The following is a 13,178-nucleotide window of genomic DNA, read 5'->3' on the forward strand; positions in this document are numbered from 1 at the left end:
AAATAGAACTTTTCACAACAGGGTGAAATTCTAATTCATTCTCCACATAACTGTCAAATTGATATTCCTTAAATACAATTTTCTCCTCATCAGTTTTCTACTTTAGAAGCTTTTATATTTCCCTGCTGCCTGTGGTGCAAGATATAATCTCTTACATGTAAATGTTTTTTACAATCTCTATCCATCTACTCTGTGGGACTGGGGGAAAGGGACAGGGAGCATACAATACAAATACAAAATAAATATTTATTAAACATCTACTATGTGCCAGGCACTGCCTTACAAAAATTATCTCATTTAAGAACCTGGATGACTAACAGAATGGTACTATCTTTACCAAAAATAGAAAAATTAGGAAGAAGACTGGTTCTAGATGGAAAAGAATATCGATTAAGACCTACTTTGTGTTGAACATCATGCTAAGTGGTTTACGAATGTTATCTTATTTAATCCTCACAACATTGCATGCCATTATCCTCATTTTACAGATGGAGAAATAGACATTCCGAGGTTAAATGGATTATCCAAGGTCACGCAACTAAAATGTTTGAATGGGGATTAAAACTCATATTTATCCTAACTCCAAGTCCTGGGCTCTATCCATTACACTATATATCTTCCTTATTTATTCCATGAGGAACTTCTTTATAAGCATTCTTGACATATCAATGAGTTTAAATTTTCAAGGAAATAAAAAATGAAAGGAAGTCACATCTTGTTTTGATACCAAAGAAATCTCAAGAAAAAAAAATTGAAGCCTCCTATTCTTTGGTATCTTTAAAAACAAAGTTAAATTTTAAGAGGGGCTCTAATAGTTTTCAGCTTTTTCATAATACACTGTGATTATAATAAGTCTTCATTTTTTGTATCTGGTATAAGAACAGTATAGCAGTGTCTAATTTCTGCCTTTCTAGTGGTCTCTCACCATGAAATCCTAACACCCTGATCTCTCTGTATGACCATGTGTGCATAACTGACCTCTGGAAACAAAAGGTCATCTTATTTGATAAAAACATGTATCCGATCAGGGAGGTCCCAAGAGATCAGAAGGCAGAGGGATGAGGAAGGCCAACATTTTGACTTTGATCTATGTTTTTGAACTCCTAGATTTCAACTTTGTTCCTAACCCATACTTCCTTTGATAATGCCTGTGTTAACAACATTTGGGCTGATAATTTCCAAGGCAGGATCGACTATACTCTAACTATGGCTAAGCATGCTACAGGCCCAGTATATTAGAGACCAGAGTCATTTAAAAGAGTTAATAAGCTTAACTTTTCAGGTATCCATACTTTAATTAAACTGCAATGACTTCTCTCAGGCATAACTGTCTCTTTTATAAACCAATGAAACTATTAACAGAAAAAAAAATTAATGAGATTTCTTTTCTCCCAACAGAAATAATTGGTTTTTATATAAGATGTGGAGTTGGCAAGAGAAGCCTGAGCTCTTAAAACTACATCTATCCTGTGCTCTCGAAGGAGGCATGAATAGAAAAATGGAACTGTGTAATATTTGTTGGGGATGATTGAAACCTTTCTCCTACTCCTTTTCTCTCTCTCTTTCCCTCTTCTTCTTCTCTCTTCTTCTTCTCTCTCTCTCTCTCTCTCTCTCTCTCTCTCTCTCTCTCTCTCTCTCTCTCTCCTTCTCTCCCTCTCTCTTTCTCCTACATATAGCCAGTTTTTTTCTGACTACTTCTGTATCACTATCTCTCTCTCTCTCTGTCTTTCTCTGTCTCTGTGTCTCTCTCTGTCTCTCTCTGTTTCTCATTGTCTCTCTCTCTCTCTCTCTCTCTCTCTCTCTCTCTCTCTCTCTCTCTCTCTCTCTCTCTCTCTCTCTCCCCCTCCCTCTCTCCCTCTCTCTTTCTCTTATATATAGCCAGTTTTTTTCTGACTACCTCTGTATCACTATCTCTCTCTCTCTCTCTCTCTGTCTTTCTCTGTCTCTCTCTGTGTCTCTCTCTGTCTCTCTCTGTTTCTCATTCTCTCTCTCTCTCTCTCTCTCTCTCTCTCTCCTCTCTCTCTCTCTCTCTTTCTCTCTCTCTCTCTCCCTCTCTCTTTCTCTTACATATAGCCAGTTTTTTTTTTTTCTGACTACCTCTGTATCACTATCTCTCTCTCTCTCTCTCTCTGTCTTTCTCTGTCTCTGTGTTTCTGTCTCTTTCTGTCTCTGTCTCTGTGTCTCTCTCTGTCTCTCTCTGTTTCTCTCTCTCTCTCTGTCTTTCTCTGTCTCTGTGTTTCTGTCTCTTTCTGTCTCTGTCTCTGTCTCTCTTTTTTGGGGATGATTAAAACTTCCCTCTCCTCTCCCTTTCCTTCCTCTCTCTCTCCCTGTCTCTCTTCCTTTCTCTTTTCTTGTTTCTCTTTCTTTCCCTCTCTCTCACACACACAGTCTATGTCCAACTGTCTCAGTCTCCTTTGAATCTGTCTTTGTCTCTTTCTCTGTCAATCTCTATCTGTGTGAGTGTGTGTATGTGTGTGTGTGTGTGTGTGTGTGTGGCTGTCTCTGTCTATGTCTCTCTCTGTCTCTCTCCCCCCATTCCCCATTCATGGGCATTAATTGAGGTCACACCTTGAGAAAATGGGATGATTGTCTAAATGCTGTTAACATTATCTAACTGAGCAATAGGGATCAGACCATCATGGGCTAGAGAGATAATGCATGCTAATTGCATGAAGATGACATTCAGAGGCAGAGAAGCCAATTTTGACACTTGTAATCTATGTAACCTTAACAAAATTGATTAATATTGCTAGACTTTTGTTTCCTTATATAAAAAATGAGAGGATTGAATCTGATGTCTCTCACGTCCCTTTTATCTTTAAATCTATTAGTGAAGGAGTATCCCCAGTTGCCTCAGGTCAGCAAGCAAAGGGCACAACCAGAAATGGGACATGCTGTCCTTCCTCTTTTGTTCTTCTATTCTTTCCAAAAAGAGTTCTCACAAGCCCCAAAATCTGGAGTAGGAACCCAGAAATTTGTTACTATTTACAGCTTCTTAAGGCTACCTATTTCTCATCTAAGTTATTCTAGGAATCTAATATAGAATCCTCAGGGATGAGAGAGAAAAGATGTATATAATGCTAACTTCCATTTTTACAGAGGTTGGTACCATTAAAATTGTTATTACTATTGTTTTAGGAGCATATAAATAATATCTCTCTGTTTGGTAGAAAGAGAGAGTAAATAGTCCAAAGAGCAATATGATAGGAATTGGTAGTTTTGAAAATGTAGCTAACTGCATTAGGGTCAAGAAGATTATTTTCACACTGAGAAAATTAGAGGGATTCTTTGTGGAAAAGGAAATTATTCTCATCCATTTAACAATATCCAGACTAACTCTTCAGAGTTGATATAATTATTGCTGTTCTCATGTTCTGACAATAACACTTTTCACTTGTTCTTCTGTCATCTCATCCAGAGTGATAAGGACATGTCATAGTTCAACCCCTGTGACCATGTTTTTCCCTTCATTATCAAATGCCCAAAATACCTCTACTAGTCATTGTATATGTCCTAGCCCTTATTCTTTGCTATGGTCTGCAGCATTGGCAGAAAATGTTCAAAGTCTTGTACCTTCATATTTATCTTATGATTTTTAAAATTCTCTAAGGCCTTGAGTACCTCAGAATTAGTAGAGTTCTGGTCCAGGGATCATATCACAATACCATTCTGTCTAAGATCTTTCCAGTTTCTGTTCAATCAAACAGCTGTAAGACTTCCATGAATTCCACTTTCTGATCCTCAGTAAAATCATATATCATGGTCATGCTGTTCAGTCCTTCTGCTGCTGTTATAGCTATTATTACCATTTTGTTTTATATTTTTAAGACAGAATAAAATCAATAATAAGAGAAATTCAAATCAAAAACATTCTGTAGTTTTATTTCATACCTAGAAAATTAGCAAAAATAGAAAAAAGAATGAAATAGTCCATGTTGGAGAGGCTATGGAAAGACAAGAAGATTAGTAGTGCCTTTTTGTTTCTTTGTTTTTATCCCAAGTAAAAAACATTTCTTCCTACTTACTCTCTCTCTCCCCACTGGAAAAAAAAAAAAAAAAGAAAACTAAAAACTTGTAGTAAAAATGCATAGTCAAAACCAAAACAAAACAAAACAAAACAAAGTATTATATTAGCCAGATCCAAAAATGGATGTCTCCTTTAATCTCCCATCTATTAGGATATGGGTAGCATTCTTTATCATCAGTCCTGTAGAATCATGTAATGCTCATTGGTACGTTGATTTCAAAGATAGTCAACGTTTAACAATGTTATTAAAGTATGGATCATTCTCCTGATTCTTACTTCCCTTTGCATTAATTCATTCAAGATTTCTCAATAACTTCCTTCTTCATCTTTTCTTAGGGTAAACCAATATTGCTCTATTTGTTCAACCATTCTAATTGATGGAACCTCATCTTTAGTTTCTAATTTTTTAACACCACAAAAAAGGGACTTTTCCACTACTTTGTATTAATACTATTTTATTATTGTATTGTATTGTATAATTTATTATTGTATTATGATGATTTTAAAGATGAAACATGAAGTGATTTGCCCCTGATCACACTAATGAATCAAAATTAAGATTTAAATTTTCTATCCTCATTTAAAGTTCAAAATTTTTTATATATATGAGCCTCATTGATTAGTAGTCACATCCCAACAGAATAGAATCTCCTTGAGGAGAGGGGCTGTCTAATTCTTCACTTAGAGACACTTAGAGATAGCATAGAAATTGACTCATAATAAATGTTTACTAGTTAACTATTTGTTGAATGTATAAATTCCCTCTCATAGGGAATTTGATTATTTTATTTCTGTATTTTTAATTTTTTAAAATTATGACAATTATCAAATTTTTACATTAGAACAAACAATATTTTAAATTTATTTCCTACATTACACTATTTTTAGATAAATTTATCCATACAGTCATATTACCTGCAAAATGGTATATTGATCACTTTCTCAAAACCATTCAAACTCTTCAAACCTTCAAAACAACAAAAAAAAGGGAGAATTTTATACCACATGTAGAGTGATTCTAGCTAAATTCAAATTTTTTTACACACACACACACACACAAAAGACACCTCTAAGGTAAAATCCTTAGCAATTAATACCAGAGAATATTAAAGCTAAAAGTGATCTCTCAGCACTCTTTTCTCTACCCTCCAAAAACAGATCAATCAATCAATCACAAATTAATGAGCACAAATTAATTCAAAAATTTGCATAGTAGCCACCTGCAATTGTTTGGTGCTATAGAAACTCTTTGGGAACATCTTAACCTTTCCCACTTATTAAGGAGTAGCAGATTCTGCCTAGATATGTATGTATAATTAAAATAGAAGGGGAAAGGTTAGGGAGAGGGGAGAGAAGGGTGCTGATTTTGATTAAGGGCTGCCCCTAGGTTAGGTAGTTACAAGGCTGGAAAGGTGACTCTGCTTGAAACCTGTCCCCCCACTCCCTAACCTCACCCAAAACCACAAAAAGTTGAATCATCCTAGCAAAAAGAAAAGGATATCAGAGGTAAGAATCGGACTGCTTTACCAGTGTGTTCAGCTGCCCTGGGTCTGAAGGTAAAAGGACTAAATCTTAGTTGGGGGAAGTCTTTTCTGGGAAGTCTTATGGTACTAACTTAGATTTTGTTGAGTAGTTTCACTTGTGCCCACTGTTCATAAGTGCCATCAGGAGTTTTCTTGCCAAGGATCCTGGAATGGTTTTCAATTTCCTTTTTCTCACTCTTTTTACTGATGAGGAAACTGAGACAAACAAGGTTAAGTGACTTGCCTTAAGTCACACAGCTAGTAAATGTCCGAGGATGGATTTGAACCCATGAATATGTCTTTCCGATTCCAAGCTCAATGATCTATCAACTGTGCCATCTAACTGTCCAAAGCTAGAATAGTGAATTTTATATCACTAATATAAGGATGCTAAGGAAGTTTTGCAGCACATCCTCAGAAACACAATCACCCAACAAAGGGAGTGAAACAAAAAGTGGATAATTGGAGATTTTTTATAAAAATCTTAAGCAAATTAATCAATAGAGCAGAATCTAAAATCAGAAGGAAAAATAAGTAGACAATCTTCAAAGAAAATATAAAACTGTTAGCAAATATTGTAAGAAAAGGGGACATGATCCAAAGCCTGATGAGACATAATAGCTACTATTATATGTAATATGCATCTAGATGCAAGATTAGAATACAGATCTCCCTAGCTCCAATTCTATCATTCTATCCATCAAAGCATCTTGATGCATTTTATTTCTACTTAGCCAATATGTATTTTATTCATCAGTGTGTTCATCTTTTATTTGGTTTATGCTCACCATATTCTTTTATCTATTATTTTAAAATGTACTTGGTACTCAGACTGGCATTATGAAATTTATAATCTTTCCAGTCTGGATAGATCTTCTCTCTTCCTGGATTGAAAAAAAAAAACTACAAATTTCATAATACCAATATAAACCCCACTTATATGAAGATTTGTAAATATTAACTGTAAGTGTAAAAGTAATATACATATATGTTGGCCTTTCAGGATTTTTCCTCGCATCTCCTGCCCATATCCTTCTATATCTCTTCTGCAGCATTCCCACAACTTTCAGTGAGAATACTGGCAATTTGAGTTCCCAAAGCAATAACTGCTATTTATTATTATTCAAGGTTATAAGAATAACCATAAGAAACCATACTTCTGGGGCAGGTAGGAGGCGCAGTAGATAGAGAACCAGCCCTGAAGTCAGGAAGACCTGAGTTCAAACATGACCTCATTACTTAACATTTCCTAACTATAACCCTGGGCAAGTCGCTTAATCCCAATTGCCTCAGCTAAAAATAAAAATAAAAATAAAAAAATAAAGATGCTTCTAACACTGGAGCTCATGAGTCCCTTCAGGATTAGAAATCATTGTTTATTCAATCATTTTTTTAATTTAGATTTTTTAAAATAAATTTTATTTTTTTTAACATTGCCTGGATTTCTATCTTTTCCTTCCTATAGAACACTCCCTGAAAATAGATTTTTTTAGAAAAAAGAAGAAAAAATTCAATAAAATCAATCAACACTTTAAAAATCTACTGTTATATTCAATGTTGCATTCTCAAGGAGCAAAAAGGGACTGCTACCAGCTTTTCTTTGCAGTCAAGCTTTTTCTTGATCATTTTTAAAGCATTCAATTTTAATAGCTTTGTGGGGGAGATTCTTTACTTCTACATCATACATTTTGTTATTATATATTTTTCCTGCTTTACTTATTTAATTTTGTAGCAGTACATGTTTTTTCATGTTTCTCTGTATTCATCATATTTATAACTTATTACAACATAGTAATATTCCAATATATTCATTTACCACACTTTGCTTAACTATTCATTAGTTGAGGTGTATTTATTTGGTTTTAGTTGTGTTTCTAGCAAGAAATAGTTGGCACCAAACATGGAAAGAGTAGGATAAAGCCTACTATACAATGGTAGAGAAGCATATGTGTAGAGAAAGCACATTGATAAAGGGGCCACTCACAAATATGGCAGTGCCTCTTTTTGACAGGATCTCTTTATTTCTTGGATTCACAAATTAATTTATAAATGTCTATCTTACAATATCTGTTTATATAAAATCAGGGGGAAAAAAACAAACAGAGAAACAGAGACATGCTCACAGGGTGGCTCATAAAGCATTGCCCATTTCAGCACCTCATCCTCAGAGGAAGCTTGAAATTCTGACTCCTCATTAGATTTAAAGAAAAGGAAGTGAAAAATTGATAGAACACTTCTTTTTAAGCACACTGAGTTCTGGATCAGTAATCCCTGAATCATCGGTTTTTCTGTTGCTCAGCCAGTTATAAAACCCAGCCTCACACAGTATCCTCCCCTGACTCATCATGACCACAGGTAGTTTTATACCAACTGTTCACAAGGAACAGGCAGGGAATATCTGTGCATGCTCCAAGGACAGCACTTCCTGAATCTTGTCTACCTCCATTTCATGTCCATACAAGATTTTGTCTCTGAGATTTTTAAAAATTTCATAGGACCCCTGTAATTCTTGAGCTGTTCTATTTTTTCCCACCATTTTGATAATGGAATAGATCTACTCCTTTTTGGATCAGATTCTTAATAGGGGCTTTCGTGACATTTTTTTGGATAAATCTCTATGGTGAGGAGTAAAATGTGTTTCAAATGGCTCCATTGTACTCTGATTTGTTTACATTCTGAATTATTCTTGAGGTGATGATGTTTCCATGTTTCACAATATATTATAAATGAAAATGGCTACAAAATGTTTAAGAGATGATTGTATTTTGGAAAGTGAGAAGACAATCACATTTCTAAATGATCAAAGTCAATTTTCCCAAATGTAAATGATTCTGACTGAATAAGCATGAAGGAATGAAATAACAGAAGAAAATAGGACAGCACAGTTCCTTCTACATTTTTGTATTCAATTAGTAGTGATTGATCTGGTTTGAATTGAATAAAGATCCAGGGATTTCAATGGTTCTAATAGAAACTTTAAATTTTAATGACTTCTTTTTTGTGAAATAGCAAAAAACTTTTGAAAATTAAATACAGCAAATTCTTAACTCAATTTCCAAATGCGTGCTAAGCTTGGCAAAACTTCTCTCGTTCTTCATGACACATCTATTTTGGGTGATGAATGTGTGACCCGCAAGTGTTCCATTTTCCAGAGGTGAAGAGACTGCCAAAAGAGAATTCTCTCAGGGACTTTAGGCAAACTTGACTATTCATTTTCAGGGAGGAAATAAAATTTCACTTCCTTGATACTCAGGTTCTCAATTTAATGAAATAACCTGAGTCATTTACCTTGAATGATCTCTTCCAGCTGATCCAGGCTTAAACAGTTTCCTTTTCACTATATTTGGTATCAAAGAAGACTCAGTTTATAACTATTTATGGAAAAGCTTTTGAATTTTTTTTTTCAAAATGCAAAGTCAGAAGCAGAACTTTTGACATTGATTTTTTAAGTCTTATAACAAGATGGAAACCTCAATGTAAAACAAAAAATATTAAAACTTCTGGATGCAATGATAGCCAAGAATTTGGAACTATGCTCAAAAAGTTATCAAACTGTGCATACCCTTTGATCCAGCAGAGTTTCTAGTGGGCTTATATTTCAAAGAGATCTTAAAGGAAGGAAAAGGACCCACATGTGCAAAAATGTTTGTGGCAGCTTTTTTGTAGTGGCAAAGAATCGGAAAGTGAGTGAATGCCCATCAATTGGAGAATGGCTGAATAAATTATGGTATATGAATGTTATGGAATATTACTGTTTTGTAAAAAATTACAGAGGGGTAGGAGGAGCAGCTAGTTAGTATAGTGGATAGAGCACCAGCCCTGAAGTCAGGAGGACCTGAGTTTAAATCTAGTCTCAGATACTTAACATTTCTTGGCTGTGTGACTCTGGGCAAGTCACTTAACCCCAATTGCCCTAACAAAAAAATAAAGAAAGAAAGAAACAACAGCAAAATGATTTCAGAGAAGCCTGGAGAGACTTACATGAACTTATGCTAAATGAAAAGAGCAGAACCAGGAGATTATTATACATGGCAGCAAGATATACAATGATCAATTCTAATGGACACAGCTTCTTCAACAATGAGATGATTCAAACCTGTTCCATTTGCTCAGTGATGAAGACAGCCATCTACACCCAGAGAGGGGACAGTGAGAACTGAGTGTGGACCACAACATAGCATTCTCACTCTCTCTGTTGTTGTTTGCTTGCATTTTGTTTTCTTTCTCAGTTTTTTTTTTCTTCCACCTTGATCTGATTTTTCTTATGCAGCAAGATAACTGTACAAATATGTATGCATATATTGGATTTAACATATATTTTAATATATTTAATGTATTGGACTATCTGCCATCTAGGGGAGAGGGTGGGAGAAGAAGAGAAAAAATTGCAAGGATCATTGTTGAAAAACTATCCATGCATATGTTTTGTAAATAAAAAGCTTTAATTAAAAATAAAGAAAATTGAATATATAAACCAAAAATGATAGCTAAGTAGAAATTGTCAGTTTTTAAATATATCAGTTTGATGAAATTTTGAAAGTAGAGACATTTTAAAAGAAATAAATTGACTTTATATTTTAAGGTGAAAGTTAACAGAGATAATTTTAATTATTCAACTTAATGCCATGTAATTTAATTTAAAAACATTTAATACCTTATTCCAAACTTTGTTCATGGACCTTCTCTTTTTCACAAGACACAAAATAGGAACTCAGATGGGTGCAAAAATCCAGATTTGATTAATGTACTCTGTTGGCATAGGATGGGCTGGGGCAATGACCCAGCATGCCCCATATAGTCCTGGCCAATCTTTTACCAATTCAGTAACATGCCCAAACACTCCTTTCTAATTCACTTTCTTACTCACTGATTTCTTTCCTCATCCATCACTCATTGATTGGCTCTTTCTAAGTGCCAAGAATCCAGCCTTTAACCATGCTATATATCACAGATTCAACCCTTTTGCACAAGCACTGAATTCCTGCTTTCCTGCTACTTCTGCTAAGGAACTCCCAATCACTCAAGACAAATGTGAACTTTTTCATAGGATCTTTGATTTGAAATTTTAAAAGACCTCAGAGGTCAAATCCTCTCATTTTACCAGAAAAAAAAAGGAAACTGAGGCACACAGAAATTAAATAATTTTCTTTAGGTTCAAATCTCCTAGGCAGTTTGGCATGGCTCTTTGATCTGTTCAGGTTTAAGATGGTGTTTTAGGAGTCATCTATGAAAAGCAAAGTACTTGCAGGAAGCATCTTCTGGGAAGCTGATTCTCAGGAACTCCAGACCACTCTATATACAATCTTATTAAGAGGAAATATTCCTTTCTTAGAATGACTTTTTGTTGACCAGGATGCAGAGAGGGAAAAAAAATTTTTTTTTAAGTCAAAAGAGGAATCCATAAACTTGAGCTCTTAACTCAAAGCCATGAGGATAAGTACATGCTCTTACCACATTATTCTTGAGCTTTATAGACTGGCATTACTGCTGGGGTGAGTCAAGAAGGAAGGTGCATTCCGGAAAAGGAAAAAAAATTACCTTACTCTCTTCTCTTGCTTTAATTTCAAGGGTGACATGACAAAGTCCAAAAGTAATGTATTTAAAAGAGGACCAGAGCCTCTCATTTATAGCTGACCAAGAGAGCATTATTTTTTTGATTTTGTGGTCAATATTCTTAAATATACCTTTGGTCACGAGGACCAAGGAAGTCACTGCATCATGTGCATATTTTAATAAGGATCCAAAAATGTCTTTAAAAAGGTTCAGAGAAAGAACTCAGTATGACCAGAGTATATATCTAGCTCCATTAGAAGTGTCCAATCCACTCTCTCCAGACACATTATAAAAATCATAAAAGTTATGTGTTGAAGCCTTTCCCATAATTGCATAATTGAATAATATCCAGAATTTACATAGCATTTTAAAGTTTGCAAAGAATTTTATGTATATTACTTCATTTAAACCTCACAATAACTCTAAGAGATAGATGCTACTATTATCATCTCTGTTTCATCGATAAGGAAACTGAAGATAAGAAAAGTTAAGTGACTTGCTCAGTAATATACAGCTATTATGTCCAAAATAGGATGAAGTCAGGGCTTTTTAACTCCAAGGTTAATCCTGTATCCACTGAACTATTTGACTATCTTTAGCAACCTCTAAATCCTCAAAAACAGATGCCTCCTAAGCCTCTGTCCTGGGTTCCCATGATAACAAAATTTCAGACTTCAAAGAGTCAAGTTCCATATCTATTTCATTGGAGGGGGAAGCAGGGAAAAGGGAGAAGGAGAGGGAAAGGAAAAACAGGGGAGAGAAGGAGAGGAAGAAGGAGAGGAAAAAGAAGGAGAGGAAGAAAGAGAGAGGGAGAAGAGGGAAAAAAAGAGAGGGAAAGTACGGGAAGAGGGAGATGGAGAAAGAGAGAGGGAGAAGAAAAGGAAAAAGAGAGGGAGAGGAAGAAGAGAGGGAGAGTGGGAAAAGGAGAAGGAGAGAGAGAGAGGACAGGGAGAGGGAGAGAAGGAGAAGGAGAGGAAGAAAGACAGAGGGAGAGGAAGAAGAAGAGAAAAAGAGAAAGAGAAGATGAAAGGGAGAGAGGGAGAAAGGAAGAGGCAGAGGGGGAGAGTGCTCTTGGTCCTCCTGGCTTAAACCTCCAGAGAATTTTCAACATCTGACATATTTGATGACATTGACAAAAGTAATTCTTTCCTTCTTTCCCAAGTTCTTCACTATTTAAATCTTAGTTGTAAAATTAGGATTCTAAGTTTCCTGAATCTATTCATTGTTAATGAGTTCTGTCTTATCAACAGTCAAGAAAGATAATGGGAAAAAAAAGTCTTTGGTTCCATGCCCACTGTCATATTCATGATAATTATAGAGATATAGAAAGGGTTATAGTCTGTTGGGATAGACCATTAAGGCAAGGTTATATTATCAGTGGAAGGAAAAAGAGGAGAGAAATAAATGAATAAAAGAAAATAAAGGTTTCTCAAGCCAATGTATAGATGACTTTAAGGATCTTCTGAAAGTTACTATCACAGAATAATATGGTAGAGTTTATTCTAAGAAAAAATTCACTATTTCTCCTCTTATTCAGATCAACAAAGAGAAATATACTTGATTAGTAACTAACATTTGAAAGGACATTCCAGTATCTGTTCTTTTACATTTACATTTACTTGGACATTTACAAGCTATGAGAAACATTAAACATGTTCCTTCCTCATACTGGGAAACAGGTTTATCATCTATTAAATAAAGGACTTTATCCCTAAGATCTCTTCCCATCTCTAACATTCAATAATTCTGTACATCTATGATTTGCTTGTTCAGTTTGTCATTGTTTCTAATATGATATCATTGGTTATGAATTGAAAGTATTGCTAAGTAACCACTATGTGTCAAATTCTGTACCAAGTGTCAAGGATGCAAATATTTTAAAAAGAGAAAATCTCTCACCTCAAGACATTTCCAAGCTAATAGGGGAAGACAACACTTATAGTAGTGACTATGGAGAAATATTTTATTACGCAACAGTGTAAGGGAAAGCTAATGAAATGGTCCAAGTCGATGGATGGAATGTTCTGTTGAAGCATTCTTAGGTAATAAATATTTAATTTTTCAATCAGCAAACC

General features: G+C 34.9%; 1 pseudogene; it reads right to left on the minus strand.

Moving 5' to 3' along the window:
- Window positions 1-3,309: 3,309 nt before the first annotated feature.
- On the minus strand, window positions 3,310-3,809 carry LOC127541479 (myosin light polypeptide 6-like; annotated as a pseudogene).
- Between the last annotated feature and the right edge of the window lie 9,369 nt (window positions 3,810-13,178).

The sequence above is a fragment of the Antechinus flavipes genome, chromosome 6 (genome assembly GCF_016432865.1).
Source record: "Antechinus flavipes isolate AdamAnt ecotype Samford, QLD, Australia chromosome 6, AdamAnt_v2, whole genome shotgun sequence".
Taxonomy (NCBI): Eukaryota; Metazoa; Chordata; class Mammalia; order Dasyuromorphia; family Dasyuridae; genus Antechinus; species Antechinus flavipes.